Genomic DNA, 15,283 nt, shown 5'->3' with positions numbered 1-15,283 from the left:
GAGATTACAGCCGCATAAACCAAACATTCAGCCCTCTGGGTGAGCGAACTAACAAAACCTAATCCCCAGGGTTTTCCACTAAACTGACTTGCTCTCCATGTGCTACAGGAAAGCTTCCCTCTGCCCCCTCCCTACCTAGGCACTTTGTGCGAGATGAAAGTGATGGGAGCACCAAAACAATCACAGCACTGTAGCAGTCAAAGCTCACCACCCCTTCCCACCTCCCCCATGCCCCAGCAGAGCACTACCAGGGTCCATAACTTTAAGTCTGTCCTGACAGTTTTATTGGGCCAGAACTACAGTGCTGATCCATGCTGGATTCAGCTGCTAGCCTGGATGATCTTTCTGGCTTGGCTCTCACCCTGAGCAAGGATGCCTCTGGGAAGTTTCAGCTCCAGTTTCACAGTCATGCCAAGGAAATGGGCTGTACATCTCAGCTGAATTATTTTGCCTCTATCACCTTCTGACTGCAATGCACTTTGGTGACGTTCTTCCTTTTCAGATTTGACCTCATCCTCAAAAGTAGTCTTCTTCCAGTGTATAACCTTGTGGTTGCTGACAAGACAACAGTTAAACCTGGCTAGGTACTGTCATTAAACTGTCATCTAGTACAGCCATTTTTGAGGATATACTCTTTGCATCTACAGTGCTTTGGCTTATCTGTACCAACCAGAGGCTCCTCAAATACTTTATTCTTCATGTCATGCCTCAGGTGGCAATCCCCTTGCCCTCTCCTTCCAACCCGCAAACACACTCTCAACAACTTGCGTCAGAATGGGGGTCCTGAACTTCCTGTTAAGCCTCTTTTTTTTTAATTTTTTTTTAAAATAAGCAAAGTCTAAACAGGCCTATCACAAGTAATCTGAAATCTAAGAAATCATAAGCAGTATAAACACTCTGATGATGTAGACCTGCATATCAAAGTATTTTCTTGAATCATATCTGCCCACACTGGCAGGTGACAGGAACATTGCACTTCATTTGGCACATGTAATTATAGTGACTAAATCAGTTTCTCAGTGCAGAGGTGATCTCTCAAGTCCAGAAATTGTGTAGCAAAGATATATCCAGATACAAAAAAAAAAAAAATCTAAAAACCAAAAGAAACTATAAAGTGATGAATAATGAAAGAAAAAAAAATGCCTAAAAGGAAAACATGGTGATGGCCATTCCTTAATGTCTTCCAGGACTTGTGCATTAATCAAAGATCTGGCTATGACTAAGGACAGGGAAGAAATACCTTAACAACCATAAGACATGAAACTCAGTGACTTACTGGTCTACTTCTGGCCTTAAAATCTAAGATTACCTACCCATCTAAAGCCTTGTACAAGATCAAATTGATATTTAGGGCTTGTTGTATTTAAAGATTTTAACAAATGCAAAAAAAGTAAACTTTTTAACCTGCGCTTCTGTTCTGAAACAGCAGCAGTCTCAGTAACTCCATTGCTCAGTCTGCCAGTAAAAGTGGAGGCACAGAGCAGATGAGTTTCCTGCCTGCCAGCCCAGCACAATTTTGTCCTTTGCATCACACATAGGGGTAGTAATGCAAAAGTTAGCAGGCAAAGTGTTCACATGCAGGAAAAAACAAGATCTGGTTCTTTTGCCAGGTGTCCTATCACAGCAGGGGGAACAGATGGGAAGATCAGCAAAATCTGGATGCACAAAAAAGCTGCTGCGTTGGGCAGCATGCTATCTCTTTGAAAATATGACCTTCCAAAGAGAGCTTCCCCCTGAAATCACTGGCTTAACTTTGCCTTACATTGAAAGGCAATTTCAATAAAAGAATTTGAGGTAAGCAATAGGTCTGATATTTCTGCTTTTGTTCTTGAAAAGGCAAATTTACAACTGAATTAGTCATTAGAAAGTCAATCCGCAGCTGTGACAAACAAGCGAAGAGCTATTCAAGTCACAGCATCACCAATAGTATTAATGATCTTGGTAATGAAAAGCTGATGAGTTTTAACAAGTGTTATCTGACACACAAGATAAATACTATTAAATATGAAAAGTCTCTTTAATTACATGTGGAGTTTAGAGGCTCCTAAAACCCAAGCTCATTGGTATGCTGTCGACCCCTTCAACTGTCTCTGGGCAGGATAATGCCATCACTCAGTCACTGCTAGCACCACCTGAGCCCTGGCTTTCCACAGCACATGGAGGCATGGGACTTCTGTTCCGGACCTTTCCATAAGGAAGCCATAGGCTCAAGACAATTACAAAGCCAGTGCTGGTTTGGTTCTGTATGAGTGGATGGCAGACCTCCCAGGCTGACAAAAATGTAATCACATTTAAATGGATTTAACTGTGTGTTTGTTTTTCACATGGAAGAACCTTACAGAGATGCCTATATCATGTTTTATGCCTTGTAGTCACAAAGGCATATTGTAGCTCTTGAAAGAAATTTAGAAAGGCATAGTCCAACAGTCAATTCCTGACCAGGTTTGTAATTTAGAATTCAGCAGGCTTTTGTTTCAGTGTCTCTGATAAACACTTTGCTCAAATGCTTATAAATACCTGTCTGCTTTCCACAAGATGGCAAGTGTCTGTTTAAGAAAATACATCTTTCCCAACTTTCACACTTTTTTACACCTGTATTTTTATACCAAAATTTAAAACAGCAGATAAAAGATGCATCTTTTTCATCTTAAAAGGCATCATGCTTTCTTAATATTTGCAGTGCTTTAATTAAGTTGTGTTGGTGAATGAAATTTAACCTGCCCTCATGAATAACAGAACCATTTCCTACTGCTTCTTTTTTATGGCAGGAGCACAAGAGAGAAATACAATTTTATAAAATTTCACCTCTGGCTATACTGTCCCTTCCACAAACCTCTTTAAAAATCATCATATTTAACCTTAAAAAGCTGAGTCATTTTCACACTAGTTTGGGGAGTAGGCCTGGGGTCCAGTGCATCTCTTGCAGGGAATGGAATAATGAACCTTCCAGACATGGAGGGATTAAACTCTCAGGTGAATGATTTTTGTGCAGTATTTTCTTAAAAATCAAGTTTTAGTTTTTATTAAATCAGACCATTGATCCATTTATGTCTTAAATACACATATGTCAATATAATTTGTCAAAATAATATATATATTAACTAAATTTCAATGGTGTATATATGCAGCTATAATTAACATACTAAAAAAATCCCAGTTTCATTTAACAGAGAAGTAAAGTAAAAATACTCCTAATCCAAGGTCCTCTGAATGTTTCCTAACCAATCTCACTTTTTTGTTTTCTGAGGAAGAAGAAATGAGCTCCCAACAGGTATGTATATAAGACACATATAAAAATATTTGGGATGAGTTTCCCAAATTTCCTGGATCTGCTCAGGTAGGAAATTATGTTTCCTATTCTTTTTTCATTGGTTTAATATTTATTAAAACAATAGTTCATATTTCATTGAAAACAAGCCACGGTAGAAAACAGACTGGGAGCAAGTCCTAGAAGAAGGAAGTACAGAAGGGAAAGGGTGGGGTAGAGAATGAATTTAATGAAGTAACTTCACTTCACTTACCAGTTGTTTGAAAACAGAAGTAAAATCCATTTCTCCCTGGCTTGCTGAGTGACACTTCAGCTGTAAGTCCTGTCCTGCTCATTTTCACTGTATGGCACCAGAACTGGAATGCACTGGTGGGGATTAGTGGTGCTTTGAGTGCTTTGAGAAGCTATTTGGGTGTCACACAGGTAAGCAGCTATGCTGACAAGCATTAAATGTGCAAACTCCAGTAGAAGCCAAGACCCTGTTGTGCCTCCCAGGCTGGGATTTTATAGCTGGTGCTGTCACTGGCTGTGGAGTCACTTCTGGCTACTTTTAACAGGATCATGCAGTACTGTACAACAGATTCCACTCCTAATTGGCAAAAGTTGCAAGACTTTACCCTGTAAAAGGCAATGTTTTTCCTTTGATATGTTCCACTCTATTGCTGCCAGGAGCTAAGGACCCTCAGCCCTTCCAGGAGTTGTTTAGATCACCTCAGGATCCAGACTGCTTCAGCCTGTTAACATTCCCTGTGCATTATATTATTATCACCATAGAAACAGATATAAAGTGCATTTGATTTAAGGAATCAGCACAATTAATATTTTATAGCTCAAATTTAAAATGCTTTTAACTGTTTATAATCAGAACCAGATACTCTCAAATTTTGAAATGATACAGCATTTTTTTTTTAAGTTTTAAAGCTGCCTCCATTAAAATCACTGGATGTGTTAAAGACATGCCTTTGACTTTTAATGTGAATAAAGCAAACTCTTAAGTATTGATCTACCCCCAAGATTTTTTTATGAATGATGGGATATGATACCCCCATGAGAACATGGTAAAAGTTTCACATCTTTACAATACCAAAGAGCCCTGATGTATTTATTACTTACTTTGTACTGCCCTAAGCATTTGAGATGCCAAAAGAGAATGCTGAAAGGAAGGGGATCAGCAAAAAAAACTACAGCATGAAAAGGTTGTGAGGTTTTTCAGAGTATCAAAAGGAGATGAAAAGTTTAACATATTTAACTATGGAATTTCTATGGAACTATAATTTAAACCATTGAACTGAATGCTGTATTTCATTACAGTTCTGGGACCAACCACACTGCAGCAGCATGTTAAAAACACAGCACATAACCAACCATGTGTCAAAACTGGCCAACCTCATGGACAGCCTTTTCTGCAGATACCCACCTGACCAAGCAACACGTTGCATTGCCAGAACTGTCTTTGCACAATGCTTCTGGGTGGCAACATGCATTAAACTTTTCTGGTTACTCTGCAGCTCCCTGCACAGCTCAGTGGCATTGTGGGAAGGGGACAAGACACCAAATTGCACAGTGAGCAGCTTCAGCATCTCATTCTGAGCTCATTGTCTTCCTTAGGGAAAATCACAGAGTAAAAGCAGTACGCTTTGTGGCATACCACTGTGCACCAGATCTCTGGGTGCCTTCAGACACCTGCCAGCTTAAATCACCAACACAAACATGCATACACACATGAGATACTCAACATGTGAGTTGTCCTACGCAGCAGACAGGCTGACACCATTGATGCAGTAAAGCCAGGGAAAACATATTCGTGTCCCATCATCTCAGTGAGTTTAGGATGCTCCTGCTCTGCCCAGAAGGCACAGTCAGAGGATCAGTGGAGCACTGTTTGTGTTTATTGCCACCTCCATGCCTTCTTTTCTCCAAAAGCAAAACTCCTCCTGGCTCCAGTGTTCTTCAATATCATCAGAGGATCTCACCATCCTCATCAAGTAAAATACCACAGATGATGCAAAGACTCCTGAGACAAAAATATTTTCTCTCTCAGGAAATGGAATTGTAAAAAGAAAGAATTAATGGTTCATCTGGTAAAAGTTTACAATGTGTTTGATCACACAGCAGTCAGAAACTGCCTTAACTTTCTCTCTGCTTTTAGTACAAAGTGCAACACAAAGCCTCTAAAGGCAACAAAACCCAATACAGACAGAGAAATACATCATACATGGGTGCATTGTAATTCACATGGACTTTGTTATGGTTTACTTTTTGTTCAACCCTGCCTTAAAAATTATCCCTTAAAATCACATGGAGACTTGTAACTACAAGTAAATGGCACAAATATCTGTAAGCTGTGCGGCAAACACAGTGAGAAAAATCAACCAAAACTTAGTACTTGGAGTTATAAACTGCAGAAATATTAAGACCTTATGTAGTAATAACTTCATAGTATGCCATCTGGGAAATAAACACAAATGACTGGGAGTGTTTATTTTTCCTATTCTAAAATAACCCCTTTTTCATTTGATTGGTTTTGTTTTGGGGTTTTTGTTTAAAACCAAGAAAAACAAACTGCTGAAAAAACACTGCAAGAAGACATAAAAAACTGACATATTCACAAACACAAAAATGTGCATCTATCCATCAATCCAATATACATTGTAGTATTATCTTTACTCCACTATAGAAAGCAAAGTCACAAGAAGCAATAAATACCTACTCATTTAAAATGGAATTAAATTCAGCTAAGAACTCGTTGACATATTTATAGTTGTACTCTGCATTCTTCCATTTATTTACAAGTTTACATGAAAATGCAGCTATTACAATAATTGTAAAGCATTTCAGGAAAACTGGAGATATTTTACCCTTCTTTTAAAGGCAGCTGGGCAGCAGAAACAGAAATGTATCAAGACACTGTCCAAAGGTGCATGGTGAACCATTATCAGAAGCAGAAACCAAATTCAGAGACCTGAGTAGGGGAGAAAACATAGCATAAAACTTGAGTTTAAAAAAATTGCGTAATTGTTGCAGAAAGACATTGGGAAAGATCCCCCAGTGTCTCCCATGGGACATGGAGGAAGTTAGGGTTTTTGTTGTCAGATTTATAGATACAATAGATCTTTGCTCCAGTGCAGCTGAGCAGTTCTGTACTTGTATCAGATGTGGGTAAGAAAAGGTCTTTTCCCTGGGCTACAGGAGATTATTAGGATTTCCACTCAGTGTGAATGTCCCCAAACTACTCACTGCTAATGCCTTCACTCCAAATAAATAAATAAACAAAATGAACACAAAAAGATCTCATTTTTCTCTCAGTATAAACTAGGAAAACAGAAGAAATCTCAAAATTTTCATATAAAGTAAAATATCCAGGGTGTTATGTCTGGGAGGCATAAACTCCCCAAAAGGTACTTTTTTTTATCCAGACCATGCTACTTCTGTATGCTATTACTTCTATATGTTTCTGTCAGAGAAACATAGAAGCAGTAGGACTGGGAGATGCAGCCAAGCGCAGCCACCTGCAGATACTAGGAAAACCACAAAATATTTGCTGGAGCAACAGATGCCAATGTTTAGCTTGCTACAGCTATTGAAGAGAAACAGGAGAGGAAAAAAATCTGAGAAAAGCTTCTGTGCTTAACTTACTGAAGGATGGAGAGATTAAATTACAAGATGGCTAAATAAAAACGTAAATCTGTGTTCATATGTCTTTTCTGGGAGGCATAAAATGTGCAGAATAAGCAGGAACATATAGATTGTTGTTTTCCTTTGACTCAAGCCACAGTAATATTTCTGGTCTCAGAAATCTTCACTCTCATTAAAAATGAGGTGTTCCTGACAGAAGTATCACATTTTAGAAGTTTTCAGCCTGAGGGTCAGAGCTGCAGTGCGTAGGAGTTTCAATAATATGAAGTGAAACAATGTAAATAATGAAATCAATGGGAAAACTCCCAGAGAATCTAGCTTCTTGTGGACCTTGCCATAAGACAATAAGAATACATCCAACAGAACAGAAATCCTGGATGGAAAATGAATCTATGAAAATATATTTCTACAGCTCTTAATATAAAAAGAGCTGTGGAAGGAATTCAACCATTTGTCACAACAATGTCCCTCATGAAGATGCAATGACCCCTCTCTCCTAGAGCCCAGGCTAGCAGCCAGGTGTGGCATTTGTGCAGGAAAGCAAATTGTTACTGTGGAGAGAAGCTATATTCCTTGATTGTTGGGCATATTGACAATAAACCTATATTTTCTGACAATGAAGACTTTTAAATTTAGTTTTCAAGGTAAAAGGAAAAGAAAACATATTGGCCATGAGAAATACACTAGCAGGAATGAACAGATGGTAGTGTAAATAGGAATAGGTCAGAGCTTTCCTCTTCTTGATGATTTCTTCTCAAAGGTTTCATTAGATCAATGCCTGGAAAAGCTGAGCAAATTGTAAAGGCTGAATAAAAAGCAATATGGAGTCATTTGAGAAAAGCTGGGTTATATGTAACCACAGAAAATAAAACAAAATGTACTAGGCGTGTAAAGATATTCTGCCTGTCATGTAAAGAAATACATTTGCTTACCCTCTTTTTCATCATTTGCCTTTTCCTGTTTTCCAGTTTAGTGGAATTAATTTTGCATATGGGGATCCCTTCAACTCCACTGTTTGGCCACAGCTTTTAGGGGATCCAAAATTGCTGGGTATTTTTCTGGACAAGAACTACGATCTGGGGATTGGTTAGCATTCAGCTTTATTAGACAAAGAAGTAAAGTACAGGCTGACTTAGTGACCTGCACAAGGCAACAGTGGAAATCTGGAGCAAAACTGAGAAAGAAACCCATATATTCCCAGGCAGGATTCAGCACCAAAACACATAGATCACTCTTTGTCACTACCTCGGTGTTATCATAGAAACAGAACAGGAATTAAATTCTGACAAATAATCAATTATGTAAGCGAGGCAATCTGTCTTGGGAAAGGAATGTTTTAATCACCATTTTCCTCTCGGTCTTCCTCCAAAGCCTGATGACTATGGTATTGCAAATCAGGAGCTCAGGTCTGGCAGAATAAAGCAGAAAAGGATACAAGTTCTTTGGTGTTATGACTTCAGTGAACTTCATCGAGGTTACAAAAATGCAGCAATTGTCCTCTGCATAACTGAAAGGCTAAGGCTCATTGGAAATTCACGGGATGATTTCTGATTTCTAACTGCTTATTGCTTCTCAGTTACTGGTATCCTGTTAAGGACAGGAGAAACACTGCTGCTGGTCACTCTTGAAATTATAATGAAAAAGTTAATTCTCTTGGAACTAATCAGATATTACACATTGTTCTACAATTATTCTATTGAACAAAGGTCTCTCTAAAGAAAAATTAATCTAGCACCTCTAAATGATGCAGTCACATGTATTTTCAATTGTCACAAATAAGAGATCTATTCACCCTCTTAGCATCAATTTTTCCTGCATGGTTTTGTGAGAATAGTTCTCTTCAAAATTCATAAGATCTCTGTGTTCATTTCATTTCAGCTGTTCTGAAAAAAAGATATTAGTACTTTGCCAAAGATATGGACCTCATTTTTTGTAATGAGGACTGCCCAATAGTTGGATGAGTTCAAAGGATCTCTGCCTTTTTTAATTCAAGATTGAATAACATTAAATCTTCTTCTGAGTTCTGGAACTATAAAACCATCTGCCCATACAGTTGTTCTAAATTTCTCATTATTTTAGGCTGCATAGTATGTGTTTGCTGTTTCAAATTACAGAGCTGCAATTCACATCCACTGGCACAAGAGATGGAAGCAGAAAAATCTTAATGCCTACTAAAGTCTGATGTGCTCAAGGGAGAAGAAAAAGCATAACAAGCTGGCATTATTGCCCTTGTCAGTGATTTTTTTTACAGCAGGTGGGTCAAAACTTGTGCTTGCTGATGATAGATATATTAAATCATATGTCTGGAAGCCTTGACACAACACCTCCCAGTTGTAAGGCTTATCTTGTGGTTCCACACACTGAGCAGAGTACTTGCACCGTGTTGTAAAGCACCCAAAGATGAAGGAGCTGCAACCAGGAATTCTCCTAGTGATGGACACCAGTGTAGGCACTTTGTATTTTTCAGACTGACCAAAGTAATGCAACAACAGATACACAGAAAAATAGCTGACATCCTGTGATGTTTCTGTTGACATATCCTTAAGGAAATCCCACCACATTCATGAACTAGTGTAAAATAGTCTAGGAAGGAAAGGAAATCCATATTTTAAGACAAACTCCCTGCTGGGAATCTTAGAAGTCCAGATCTGATATAGTGCTTTTCTCTGAGATTTCTCACACAGGTGGTGGGCCACTGTGTTTTTCTTTCTCATCTCCATCCTACTGAGATCTAAGGAAACAGCTACCTACAGCCTTCCCACTTGTTGCTAAGATTTTTCCATAAATCAAGTGAATTAAAATTGTCTGCAGGAAAAAACCTGGTGGCCTGCTTCAAATTTCTATTATCCCTTCTCACAAATAGTGTTGTATGTCCACACAGGGAATTTAGCTTAAAATGTAATAGCTGTTATATCTTTTAAGGGGGAGCCTAAATTTTTTCTATATATATTTCCTAATTCTAATTGAAGAATGTTTACACAGCCTCTTTAAATAATTGTTTCCTAGCTAACTTAAAAATCATACATCTGACAAGCAACTAATAAGCCACAGCAGTTAGCAGTATAAACTTTCTCCTAACAAACATAAACCAAGAGTGACAGAGATATGGTAACTGATTTAATTACATCATAGAACATGATATTTAAATGAGGCTTTATTTAAATGAAGTTAATGCTGTCTGTAAAGTGTGTTCAGTATTTAAAGGCCAGAAAAATGGTGAAGGATTCAATAAACTGCTTACTACTTCTGTTACTGGGGAGAAATCTTAAACAAAACCCAAGAACAACCCATATCTATGCAAAATGCCACCACAGTCAATCAACAGTACATTCTGCTTTAGATGTAAGAACTAATTGTCAGAACTCAGCTGAAAGTTGAGCATTGGTGCTCTCCCCCATTGACCACAAAAACACAATTGCGTCAGCACTTTGACAGCTGAACAAGCAGGAATGCATGAATGATGCTTAGAGATGGCACTAGTGAATGTAATGCTTCTCAAACCTGTTCAAGGACATATATAATCTTTGGAACACTCAATTCCTAATTCTGACAAGTTTGGTGTCTCCACAGGTTATTTCTCAAATCTAACCTAACAGTGTCTTGGGAAAACTTCAGAGGTTAACTGGTACATGGAGATATTTTGGCTTTCTCCCTCTGCATATTCGCTTCCCTTCAGCTGCAGGTTTTCCCCATCACACCCTGCTTTCACACTTCTATGTCCACATCAAAGTGATCCAGACATAACATGGAGCAGAATAGGCCAGACCTGAGCTGGCTTACGGTGAACACTGCCCAGCCAAGCTGACCCAATCACAACAAAATGTTTGTGAGTATTCCTGGCCTTAGTACCAGCCATGTCCACATTCCTGCATCCATGTCACGCTTCCACTAGTGCTCTCAATTCTGGCTGCAAATTATCTGCCTGCACACACCCTTGCTCAGCCCCCCCATTTTGCTTTGCTTGGAGGGTTCCTGGCTTTACCCATTGTTGTTCTCACTGCAGGGAGGCAAATGGCAAAAAATAGAGACCCCAGATTTCACTGCCATCCATAACCTGACCCATTGTGTGTTTTAGAAAGGTATTCTCCAATTTAGTGCTGTCACTAAAACCCCGTGCTGTTCAGTCCCCGCTACATCCTCCCCTGCAGCAGGACAAAGGAGAATAGAGGCACAAAAGGTAAAGATCGCAGGCTGAGATGAGAACAATTTACTGGAAACGGCAATGAGATCAGAAAACAAACAGCAACAGCAACAATGGTAATAACAAAAGTGTACAAAAGAGAGACTGATACACATGCAAAATGCTCACCACCGAGCCCCAGACCCAACCACACAACCAAAGCCACCTGGACCAGAAGAGTGCCCTTCTCCCTGGAAGACTCCCTTCCCCTGCCCTGGCGGTGATGTGAGATGGTGTAGAATAACCTCTGGGTCTGAGCCATGACACCTCCTGGCTACTGCAAAAATTAACCCTGTCCCGGCCAGAACGAGGACACCTGTGTACACAAATTCATCAGCAGGGTCAGGAGTGCACGTGCAGACACCGGGAGTGAGCAAATGTGCTCCATTCAATTTTCAGTCCAGAAAGGGTTGACACTCATCTCAGAGGGGTCCATAGCCCTGATCTGGGACCAATTCTCCTTGGACCAACTGACTCAGAGTACAGCAGGGTGAAGGTGATCTGCATGAAGGAAGAAAGAGTGAGTACTCACTATCAGCACAGCAAGGACTGGAATGGTTTGGGTTGGAAGAAACCTTAAAGATCATTTAGTTCCAACCCTCTTGCCATTTGTAGGGACACCTTCCACCAGATCAGGCTGCTCAAAGCCTCATACAACCTGGACTAGATTGGGCTATCCACAATTTCTCTGGGCAACCTGTTGCAGCGCCTCACCGCCCTCACATTTCTTCCTAATATCTTGTCTACGTCTACCCTCTTTCAGCTTGAAGCTATTGTCCCTTGTCCTATCACTACATGCCCTTATGAAAAGTCCCTCTCCAGCTACCCTTTAGGTATTGGAAGTCTGCCATGGTAAACAGCCCCAGCTCTCTCAGCCTATCATTATAAGAGAAGTGCTCCAGCCCTCCGATCATCTTTGTGGCCCTCCTGTGGACCTGCTCCAACAGATCCATGTCCTTCTTGTGCTGGGAACCCCAGAGCTGGACACAGCTCTCAGCCTCACCAAGCTCCCAGCTTCACTCTCACCAAGAGTGAGATTTGGGTGAGATTTTACACTCTAATTTCAGACATGACTTTTCAAGTGCTCAAATGGTCGGTACATTGTCATTTCACCTCTAGCTATCTGCTTCTCTCACCTCAGCCCTGCTTTGAAAATGCAGACAGAGGTAAAAATGCCTTGCCTTAACTGTAGTCTTACAGTGTTCAAACAGACTGTCATTTTTCTTGTGGTAGACAAGTAAAAATGACATGCCTTATGCTTGTTGTAAAAAATAGTATGCCGTAAAATGTTATTAAATGCATTTCCATCCAAATAACGTTTCATCTAAATCTCCCTCTTCTCAAAAGAAACTGAGCTAGTTTACTGGAAAGTGATAAAATAGCATGTTTTTTGCTCAGTAAAAATTATAGGTAATCTCTGCAATTTCTTGCTAAGACTAGTCTTCCTGTACTATGCTTGTAATTTGTCATTTTTACCCTCTAACTATCCTAGCTATCTGCTAAAGATTCAGAAAAATTCCCTTTACACAGATAGAAAAGAGATTGCTTTTCATAGTCCCAGTCCTGCTTCACTCTCATCATGGGAGAAGAAGAGGAATATCATCCTGGTGATGGAATTCAGGCAGTCTGTAGCCAACTTCTGCATCAGCCTTTCAAGAAGGAAGAGGCTGCAGGACCAAATGCCATAAAGCTTTGCCTGCCTCTGGTCCTTTAGGCAAAGGGGACCTGCTCCTGTTGCATCTTCCCATCTGCTCCTGTGCCCTGCAAGCACACAGACTAGCCCACAGCACTGCCTGCAAGCCATAGGGCAAACCGTGGCATGCTTTATTCTGTCTATCCTGCAATCAGGCATGTGATAAGGTGGGGATGGAGAGAGGAAGAAGCCCACTGACACCAAGGTGCAGCAGCTGTGCCAAAATGCACTGACCAGTGTGCTCACTAGTACACTGTTGCTGATCTGTGGGCAGTCAGGAATTAGGATGTAGCCTTCTGCCTCATTTTCTGATCTGTAGTTAACAGGTGGTAAGGAGATTCTGTTCTTCCTGCTGGTGCTGCTGGAAATAAAGCATTTCTAAGAAAGCAGGGTTATGTCACATAGTTAAAAGCACATATTTTTCAGGGGTTTTTACAAAAAAAAAATACATAGTGCCTCTTCAACCTGCAAGAATTACTTTATGGTCTCTATTATTAAGTCTTTCTTATAGCAAAACCTTGTGAATCAGGAGGAAGGAACATGACTATGCTCTGTATGGAAGCTACCCATACTGGATACAAGCATAGCATCCACAAGGCCCTCCAGATCATGTCCCTTCAGGCACTGGAGTCAACTTAATGTGCAGAAAAGCTCCTCTGAATGAAAATCTCTCATAAGTTGGTCCAAAGTTCGTGTTAAATTGTAGATCAAAAATCCAGAGGGAATTACATAATCTCACTAAAATTTCTTAATAAATGCTATGTATTTCAATATCTGTCTCCTTCCAAGGAAGATAATAAAGTCAATCTGCCATCTCCCATCATTCTCTAGGACTTTTACCTTTATATTTAAGGCAGATTGAAATGATTAAAAAATTAATCTGGCAACAGATTTTACTTTCATAATAATAAAATTGCATTCCAAACAAGTCGGGAATACAGGAAGCGTGCATTGGGGTGGAGGGAGATGTCCATTTATCAGCATTTCCTGACTTGAGGGGTTTTATGTTACTGCTAGGGGGTTTTGTGCAATGGAAACACAGTAAATAAAATCCATTAAGTACACGTGAAAAAATCTGTACCTGGAACTAGAATTGTGGTGTCAGATAAAAGTGCTGACTAACAAAAAGATTAAGTGTCATGTGACATTCAGAGAAACACTTCTGCTTATATATTTTCTAGAAATATATTTATGCAGACCTCTATCTCACCTGTGTGAAAGGCAGAAAAAATTCCACTCTATTTCTAGACCACCAAGTGCCTTATCCTTTCATTTTTGGTGCCATCTTCTTCCCACTGGACTCTGCTTCTTTGAACTACCTCTTTTATAACCATATAGACAAAGATATTTTTCCTAGTTAAGGAGCTCATGTGAAAAATAAAAGAATGCCCACTGGTTTTAAGCCGTGCAAATGAAGTATCCATGGCTTTATTTTCTGGCTGTTCTATATATGCTGACACAAAGTCAGCTCTTGTAGAATATAAGTTATTCATGAGGACAGTCTCATTTGCCCTAAACAATGCTCTGCTTTTAATTACATTGCCACAGAACAGCTGAACAACTCTCAGGAGTCTGAAAATATATTTAAAAAATTACTTAGCTCAGACAGGACTTCTGTTTACTGCAAGGTTGTACTTAAACAATATTCTTCTATATAATGATACATATGTACTTAAAGACATAGATAATAGCTCTGGTAGGCATGCAGCTTCTCGCCTGGTGCTGCATCAAAGACACCTCTATGACTCCTTCCTAGAAAGCAGAAGTACAGGAATGCAGTACAGTTGAACAAAAAATCCCCAAAATTTAGACCTTGCTCCTTCCTGTAAATTTCAATTCCAAATGCTATTCACTTGGGCCATATAAGACCCACTGTTATAAAAGGTGCTCAAATCTTTTGCTTTGGGCCAGTTTATTTTCTCACAGATCTCTATCTGGATATGCAAATTTTGTACTTCCACAATCCATCCTGGATCTATCTGTATAGCACAGCATAGCTGTTTGCCCTGTGCTCCACAGTCCTGTTTCCATAATAATGCACATATGTTAGAGCTGTGATTTCCTGGGAAATCAAAACACAGAAATGAGGGGTGAAGTGTGTGCACAAATACATCCCCACAGTTCATACCTGATCAATGAGCTGGAAAGAACTTCTGGTACAGGGGTTTGCTCTTTCCACAAGTTTCACAGATACTTATGATAACAAGGAAAAATAAACAACAATTTAGTAGGTAAAGCTTTTTTAACTTCTCTGGGACTGTGATGTTGTTTAAGCTACATTAAGCCTGACAGTGAAAAATCTGGTCCCTGTAATTGCAGATATGTAAACTGTAAAAGAAACAACTTAAATGCCTCAGCTAAAAGCTATGACCTAAGTCTTACCAGAATACTTGGATAACAAAAATCATCCTTTTCATTCAGAACAGTAATATAACACATAGTAAATTAAAACAAATGCAAGATAGAGCTGTTGGAGTCTTAAACAACCAAAAAGCCTTTCTAAAAA

Source organism: Anomalospiza imberbis, chromosome 3 (genome assembly GCF_031753505.1).
Source record: "Anomalospiza imberbis isolate Cuckoo-Finch-1a 21T00152 chromosome 3, ASM3175350v1, whole genome shotgun sequence".
In the NCBI taxonomy this organism is placed as follows: domain Eukaryota; kingdom Metazoa; phylum Chordata; class Aves; order Passeriformes; family Viduidae; genus Anomalospiza; species Anomalospiza imberbis.
This window is presented reverse-complemented; position numbering follows the sequence as displayed.